The sequence below is a fragment of the Peromyscus maniculatus genome, chromosome 7, assembly GCF_049852395.1.
Source record: "Peromyscus maniculatus bairdii isolate BWxNUB_F1_BW_parent chromosome 7, HU_Pman_BW_mat_3.1, whole genome shotgun sequence".
NCBI classification, from domain to species: domain Eukaryota; kingdom Metazoa; phylum Chordata; class Mammalia; order Rodentia; family Cricetidae; genus Peromyscus; species Peromyscus maniculatus.
In genome coordinates this window covers 49,911,478-49,920,123 of record NC_134858.1, presented here as the reverse complement: position 1 = coordinate 49,920,123, position 8,646 = coordinate 49,911,478, and the positions used below count along the sequence as shown (strand labels likewise).

The following is an 8,646-nucleotide window of genomic DNA, read 5'->3' as shown; positions in this document are numbered from 1 at the left end:
TCCCTTCCTCTCATTCTTTCTTCCTTGGTGTTTTTTATTTACACGTTTTAGAAATAATATCAAGGCTGAAGAAATGTCTCAGTGGTTAAGAACACTGGCTGCTTTTGCAGAAGACCCAGGTTCAGTTCCCAGAACCCACTTGGCCACTCACAGGTATTTGTAATTCCTGTTCCAGGGGACCTGATGTTCTCTCTGGCTTCTGTGGGCACAAAGTATGCACATGGTATATGTATTTATATGCAAGAACACATATATATCAAAACTCAATCCAAAAAATAGATAACGACTAACATCTATTTGTTGCACAAATTAACAGGATTTACTGCTATATTTTTATATGGGTACATTTGTGGTGTCCTTTTTTCTCAGTACCTCTTAATTCCTCTTTCATTTTCAGTTCTTTTGCTCAGTTTCACGCATGTGCGAAAGATCATGTGTTACTTATTGTTCTGTGTCTGGCTTGTTTTGATTAACATGTGTCTTCTTGCTGTGAATAAGAAGATCTTTGTGACTGAATAGCATCCCATTGTGGTACATATGTGTGTATATATTCCATTCATATGTTGATGGGCATAGAGACTGACTCCCTGTCTTAGCCACTGTGGATGGTGTCACAAGAAACTATGAGTATGCAACTATAGATTTTATTCTGTTGACTTCATTTCCTTTGGGTATGTGCACAGGAGGGGTGTGAGCCAGTCATGTGGTACTTTCTCTTTCAGATTCTGGAAGAACTTTAACAATGTTTCCACAGTATCTGTACCAATTTTCATTTCCAACAGTAGTCTTGCCTTTTACTTTTAAATTTTTATTTATTTGTTATTTTACTGAATATAGATTTTTTTGCATAGTATGTTCTGATTATGGTTTCCCCTCCCCCTGCTCCTCCCCTCTCCTCCCTACCACCTTCCCATCCAAATCCACACTTTTCTGTCTCCCATTAGAAAACAAACAAGCGTCTAAGGAAAAATAATAACATAAAATATAAAAACAGGGAAAGCTCCACAAATCTGCATGTCATCCTTGGGCAGGGGCCATGTTAATCTTCTCTGTGTCATTCAGTTTTTAGTATATGTGCTGTTGAAGTGTGAATTTGCCTTTTGTTTTTCTAAAAATTATTATTCCTTCCCCTTCCAAGAAATTAGACCTGGTGGATTTGTCTTTCCTTCTTCTTCCTCCTCCACATTCTCACCCTTTCCACCAGAGCTTCTGTTATCAACAGGCTCAGTGTTTCGTTATCCCTGTCCTCCTTCTTCTGTGGGGGAATGATTGACAAGTACACCCTCACACTCAATCCTCACAGTGTGGTGCAGCAACAGTCTTACTCTCCTTCTGAAAAATAAAGAACTTGGGATTCTGAGAAGGCCTCTGATCAGCCACTTACTTCTTGGTTTTATCTATTTCTGAATGGATTTTCAATTCTATTCCTTGACTTCTGGAAGAAGTCAAACCATGGATGTGCATGGTTGGGGCAGTTTGCATCCACTCTAGCAGGCAGGCACCCTTCCTGCTCCTGAGAGGCAGGATGGATGCCCAGGATGTTTGCAGCTATGAAGCCGTTGATAGTGATCAGCCTGAAGGCCTTAGCTGGGGCTCCCCTTACTTAATGTATGGGCTTCTCCTCTAGAAACAAGTCTTCCTTTTCTTCTCTCCAGTTGGTTCTTCCCAATTCCTTATTTTAGATCCAACTGTTTTCTTCTGGGACGAAATGTTATATTTTGCCCTGGCTTGCCTTCACCAGAGTAGCAATGATTGTTGATTTCCAGACAATCAGACTTAAACACAGTCTTACATTACTAAAGGACCTAAATTTTAAACCCAGGTCTCCAGGCAGTTACCAAGGGCTCCTGTGGCACAGGTGCATGACAGATAATTCTGCAATAGGAAGAGGAGATAAAAGGCCCAAACCAAGCTAGACAATTTTCCTCCTAACTTGTTCGATTCTTAACTATCACTGACCCAGATAAAATGTGACAGATGGACTGAGAGCTAACTTGAGCTCGGATGTGGCCACTCTTGCTGTTAAGTCTCAGTTTATAGCTAAAGATGCCAACACGGAGGCCCAGAGCTGTCTGTCCCCCAGGGGCATCCTGTGCTGCAGCGTGGTAAAGGAAGCGTCTGCTCTGTATTGACCCGTGCTCCACCGTGGCTTTCCTCTCTCATAATTTCCAATGTTCTGCAAAGGTTACTTCTCTTAAGTGACGACTTCATTGCATCTTCCCCTCCAGGGGTGATTGCTGATGCCTCAGGAGAAGTTCCTGTTGCCAGCCTTCCTTCCTTCAGCCCCTACCATCTGCTCCTGGGCATAATTCTACTAACCACATTTGCCATGGCTTTCTTCATTATGTCTCCACATCCTCACACTGTATGTGCCTTTTTTTTTTTCTAAAGGGAGTTGGTGTTTCTTAGGGAGGAGAGTGGAAAGGAATGAGGGGGTTTATAGAAATAACGAGAATGGGTTACTTTGCTTAAGGATGTTCCGAATCAACCCACTTATAAATTGACTGTTTTAGAGAGGCAGGTTTCAAAATTGGCTGGGGGAGCTAGAAGGAAAAGAAGCAAAAATACTTTGAGCTCAGCAGATATATATTTAGTTAACAGATTCAAAGAGAAACAGATGCAGAAACCCGGAGAAGCAACCGAACCCCAGTAAGTGAAAATAATACATTGCAACGGGGCCGCACAGCTGACACATGAGTAGTGAGCCCTGGCTGGGAGGGTCGGGAAGGAGGGAGCCCAAGGAGGCAGAGGTCATCTGAGAAGTTGGGGTCTGGCAGTGCAGAACGCCCTATGTCTCTCCCTGAGAAAGGTTCCGGAACCAGAGCATGCTGCCATTTCCTCTAAGCCTCAGCCTCAGATGGAGATACACACGCTCGTCTGTAATGCCAACATCATTCTCCTTGGCTGGCCTCCGACATCTCTCTGGTCCCCTGTTGCATTTTTAAGACCCCTCCTGAGGGAGAGAAAGGGTGTTTGCAGGAGAGGTGCACACTTGTTCCTTCATCTGATCAACACACACTTACTCGCCAAGAATTATGCCGGCTGCTTGCAAATATTGATTTGTATTTGTACAGTGACTTATAGTTTGCCAGCTGTGTTCCAGTAGAAGCCTCTTAACAACCCAAGGAGTGGATTTGAATGCTTTCCTCTGGCAGATAGGTTAGAGATAAGGAAGCTCTAGAGGTTAAATGACTTTGTTTAAGGTCTCAGCTCCTCATGGAAAATCTGGCATCTAATGTCTCGTGCTCGGTACACAGGGCATGGGATTAGTTGTTGAGATGCCGATGATGAAGAAGACACAGCCGGTCTCTGCCCTCAGAAGATTAGAAAGCAGGATGGGAAAGCAAAGCTGAACAAAGGCTGGGTTCTGTAAGGATGATGCAAGGAGAAACTGGCTAAGATAAGAGAGCTTCTGATAAGAGAAGCATAATTGAGTGGAGACTGATAAGGATGTGAGGACTCTTCCCTCTCCAGGGCCTTTGAATTGTAGTTGAGAGGGATGAAGCCAAATGAAGTCTCTAAGACCTAGAGGCATGAATGAGGGCATGTAGGTGGTGGTGGTGACAGAAAGGTAGGGGACATAGTTAGGGGCAGGAAATACTGTAATTCATGCAACATGGAGCCCTTTCTGTTGTTAAATATGACCCTATGGTCTACGGGGTAGAGGCAAAGTGCTTTCAGGAGGGATCCCCAGTGGAATTTCTTCTTAGTCTCTATTCTGTAATGTGCTTGGGTTCTGGCCTATACTTGTAGATATAGCCTAAAAAAGTAACTCAGTGTATTGTCTACATGTGTACCATATCACCTATTAGTCTCTGAGGCTAATTCCACTCCTCGCTATTTCTGTCCCACCAGGGGCTCATATTTCCTCTGAGCTAACTCTTAAAATGGCCTCCTCCTACACCTCTTCCTCCTCTTCCTTCTCAGTGCCTCATCTAACTTAGAGCCATGATGTCTGCTACTGCTGGGGTTGAAGGTAGTTTCTGACCTACAGAAATAAGTCACCATGTGACACTGAAGGTCACAGTGGCCAGGATATTCGTGGTGGACACCTGTAGTCCCAATGTCACGGCTTGTCCCTCCTCCCACTCTCATGTGTGTCCTGTGGTCTGCATGTCACCCCCTGTAGGTCCCTAGTCTGTTTCTATTCACCTGTCTAGACCCATGCTCTACTTCACTCTTGCTACCTTGGTACACCACGCAACTTTGTGCCTTTGGACTAGAGTAGCTTTTTTTTTTTTTTTCTTTTTTCCTTTTTCTTCCCATTCTGCTTTCTTACCTTGCAAACTGAGCTCAGATGCTCTCATGGGCAGGGACTGAGTTGACTGCCTCCCTTGGAAGTGGTGAGTCCTGGCCAGTGTTTTGTATTTCAAAGGGACACAGAACTGTTGATAGAGTTTAGGTGTTGAATCATTTATTGAAAGGGAGTTCATTCATGGCCCTTCAGGTAAGATAAGGTGGCTTCCTCTTCCACCACTGAGTATCCCAGGGCCTCTGTGACTCTTTTTATTTTGCCAAAGGGGCCCCCATAGGAAGTCTTCTTATATAACCAGGTCATAAGTTCCAGCCAAAGACACCTTATCTGGTTCCTTCAGCAGATACTCTTTGCATCTTTAATAACCACTCTCCCTTTCTTTCTATTTCATTAATTGAATGCTTGTGTCCTACTTAGAGTAAACCACCAGTATAAGTCAACCAGGGCTTATAAACACACTGCGAGACAGTCACTCACTTTACAAAAGGACTCTATAGAGAATCGCTTTTGACAGTCAACTCATGTTATTTTATTTAAAACGACTTGAGTGCATTTTAAAAATAGAGGTAGACCATGTGTTTTGAAGAGAGTGAATTAGTAGTTGGGTACTGGTTACTTCTTCTCCCTTGGTTATTTGGAAATTAATTAATTTCACCGTAGGCCATTCTGGGCTTCTGTCCCTGTCAAATACTTTTATGCAGACAGATCAATATGTCAGCCCTCATTCTGTCTGGAAGGTGACCAGATGAGTGGTTATCTTATTGCTATGTTTTTATCACTCAACATTTTTTAATGTTCCTATGCTAGACTGACCTATGACCTTAAAATCAGCCTTCTACTATGGAAGACAAATATATCTGTCTCTCTAGTCTCCTTGTGGCTAGTGTCTCTGCACGTGGATTTAGTATTTGCAAGTAGGATACTTTGGCTGAAATAAACTGGAAGTGAATTCTATTAAAGAAGGAGAAGAAGAAGAGGAGGAGGAGGAGGAGGAGGAGAAAACCATCATGGCAAGGGTGGTGGTGTTAGACCAGGTTTCTGAAGCCAGAGGTTACAAGCATACATGCATACATGCTGCACTCAGCATTAGTCACCATATTGGAGCTACGACTCGGAGTCCTCAGGCCATCGGTGGCGCTAACTGATGTTCCCAGTGAAACAGCATGGTGGCATGAATTTGCCATTACTCATGGTTGCAGACATTTTACTGTTTTTCTGACCTTCCAGGAGACTTTATATATGAACTCTTATCCTTTAATAAATAATTTTTTGCATAGGATAGCCAAAGTTAGTTTCTGTGATTTGAAACTATAGACACCTTCATTTACTCATGAATTGGGAAAGTTAACTCCCCTCTTCCCTCCGACCTGTTCCCTGACTGCCTGCTTCTACCTAGTCCTGACTATAAGGCCCCCCATTCATTACAGCGTGAAGAAAGAGAAAATGAAGCATATTTACACAAGGACTGAAACTAACATTACACACACACACACACACACACACACACACACACACACACACACATTCACTCTCACACACATTCATACTCTCACACACACATTCACTCTCTCTCACACACACTCTAACACACATTTACTCTCTCTCTCTCTCTCTCACATACACACACACACACACACACACACACACACACACACACACACACGCACACACACATGCACACATACCTCACACATTGTCACTTAAAATCCTAAGGCAGACTTATAGTCTACCAGGAAACTGGAATGGAAGTTTGTCACAGAGCATCTTAATGTTTTTAGGCACCAGCGGTGTCTTTTAGAGGATTTCAGTCCTCTACTTTTAAATTTTCTCACTCCTCTTGGTGGTCCCAAACTACCATGTTTCCTAAGAGGTATGTATTCTAGGACCAGACTCACATGGATTTGTATCCTGACACCTTCATTTATGAGCTTTCTTGAGCAATTTGCTTGCTTTCTGTTTGGGGTAGGATGACCTTCTCTATAAAGCTTGGACACCAATAGTGCCTCCTTCAGAAGGTTTTGGTGCAGACTGAGATAATGAGTGTATGGCAGTTAACGTTTTCATGAATAATATAATTTGGGGTAAATATTACTACTTAAAATTGGTTTATTTGTCCATCCTGTCACCATGGGGACAGGTAAACAGTACCAGGTTTCCTTATCCTTTCAGTCACTGTGGCTGCTGCTAGAATGCTCGAGTTGGTTATGTAGGGAGCTTGTCTGAAGGCAGACCCTAGCTCAGTGCCTCCCAGGCAGCAGGGGCTCCCCACTGATGCTTGGAGAGGCTACATACAAGTGCTGGGACAAAATAAACTGTGGAGCTGCAGAGATGTGGGCCAAAGGAGTGTATGGAGTGCATCTGCCCCCTGCCCAAAGACGCTGCATATCAGAAGGCTGAAGCGTCATCCAGGATCCACTTACTCAACAGTATGAGGGAGTTTTTTGATGGCTGGCAGGGAAAATGGTGGTGGAGATATGAGATTGCAGAATTGATCTCCCCCAGCCTCACTGGTGTGGAATGGTATGAAACTGGAGACATAGCTTTATTCGTAGAGTGTTTGCCTAGCAGGCAAGGAGCCCAGTGTTTGACTCCCAGCACTGCATAAAGCACATGAGGGTAATCCTAGGACTCAGGAGGTAGGGGCAGGAAGAGCAGAAGTTCAAGGTTTGAGGTCAGGCTGGAATATAGGAGACATGTCTCAAGATAAACAAACCGAAGAAACTAGCCAACAAATCAGAAATGAAAGGGCAGGAGACGCTTGTCTTTCCGAGTCTGGGATGCTTCCCTCAATGTGATCTTGTCTAGTTTGCAACAGATGAAGACCATTACAGAAAACAATTACACACCAACACATTAAACAATGCACAACCAATCAAAATACAGAGTTGTGGAGCCCAGTCCCAATGCACGTGTTTATAAAACTCCCACACATAAAGCTTAGGGAACATTGTGGAAAAGAACCAAAAGATTGTAAGGGCCAGAGGATCTGGGAGTTTACTGTAAGATTATGTCTCCTAGGATGGTCAGAAGCTATACCCATGGAGTCTACCAACATGAACTGAACAAGGACAGCAATAGACAGACATGCTAAAGTGGTCAGAGAAAAGTCTGTGAGGCCTCAACCCTACATAAAGAACTACAAGTGTAAGGAATGCTGAGATTGGGAGAAACAGTCTTCCCTAGGGAAGAGTACACTGACTGGTTATTCAATACCAAGTAGTCAGCCCTGAAGTCATACATACTAGTAACGTTATACAGACTGACTAGGTTATATTTATGCACTTAGAAGTGTGTGTGTGTGTGTGTGTGTGTGTGTGTGTGTGTGTGTGTGTGTGTTACCTATACATATATAACAATTAAGAAAACAAAGCCATGTATTTAAAAGACAGCAGGGAGGGTGCTCCATAGGTGGCTTGGAGGGAGCAGATGGAAAAGGGAAATGATGTAATTGCATTCTAGTAGTCTCAAAAGCAAAAGAAATAATCTTCTAAAAAAGGGAAAGAAAGCTGAGTTGATGATGCCCTGAGAAAGATGGGGTCAGTGATACAGTGGAGCAGTTCTGTGACTGCCCTTATGTGGAGCGTCCTTCTTTGTAATTTGGGGGCAAGCTGAATTGATTAATTTTACCTTCCACTTGGTGCCGGGATCAACTTGGGTAACTCTCTTCATTTTTCTACACTTAGTAATTTGGGGAAAGGGCCCTGTTTTTTTTAAGGGCCCCAGCCCATTCTTGTATCATCTCAACCCTTTCTAAAATTCAACAGAGTGTGTGTGGGAGGAGGACACCTTAAGCTGCTCCCAGTTCACTTCTCTACCTCCAGCAGGCAGGCCAGGTCCATCCCTTCCCCTCCCCTAAGAGAAGGTAGTTGAGTCTAATTAAGACACAAACTCTCTTCTGTCCTCCCTCCCTCCCTCCCTCCCTCCCTCCCTCCCTCCCTCCCTCCCTCCCTCCCTCCCTCTACTTTTAGCATTTCTCACAATTCTTTTATTACTTTAAAGATGAGGTTTACTAAAGGTTGCGGGGGGGGTGGTTATAGCCTTCCTTTATTGCCTCAAATGGGACATTTTATACTCAGAAAGATCACCGACTTCTTCTTCAGCCTCAAGCTCCAGCACCCATCCCATCCCATTAGCTGTGTTCTGCAGCACCCCAAATGGCTGTTCTGTGAAAGAATTCAGCAACTCCTGGTTAGCTCCTTTCGTTGACATTTCTCCTCAACCTGTTTATTTGCCATTATGGGTTATGTGTCTGTGATAGCAGGGACATTGTTTTATATCTCTTTGTTTATCCGGCATGAAATACACTATCCAGCTAGAGTAGGAGCTGTATAAATATGTCTTCCATGCTTGATATCTCGTCTTTGAAAGAAGTTGAATCCCAGAGTATTTCT

General features: G+C 43.6%; 1 non-coding gene across 1 annotated transcript; it reads right to left on the bottom strand.

The window, feature by feature from the left end:
- Positions 1-986: 986 nt before the first annotated feature.
- Positions 987-1,089, bottom strand: LOC121831189 (U6 spliceosomal RNA). Its single transcript, XR_006074574.1, has one exon. It is a non-coding gene; the product is annotated as a U6 spliceosomal RNA (small nuclear RNA).
- Between the last annotated feature and the right edge of the window lie 7,557 nt (positions 1,090-8,646).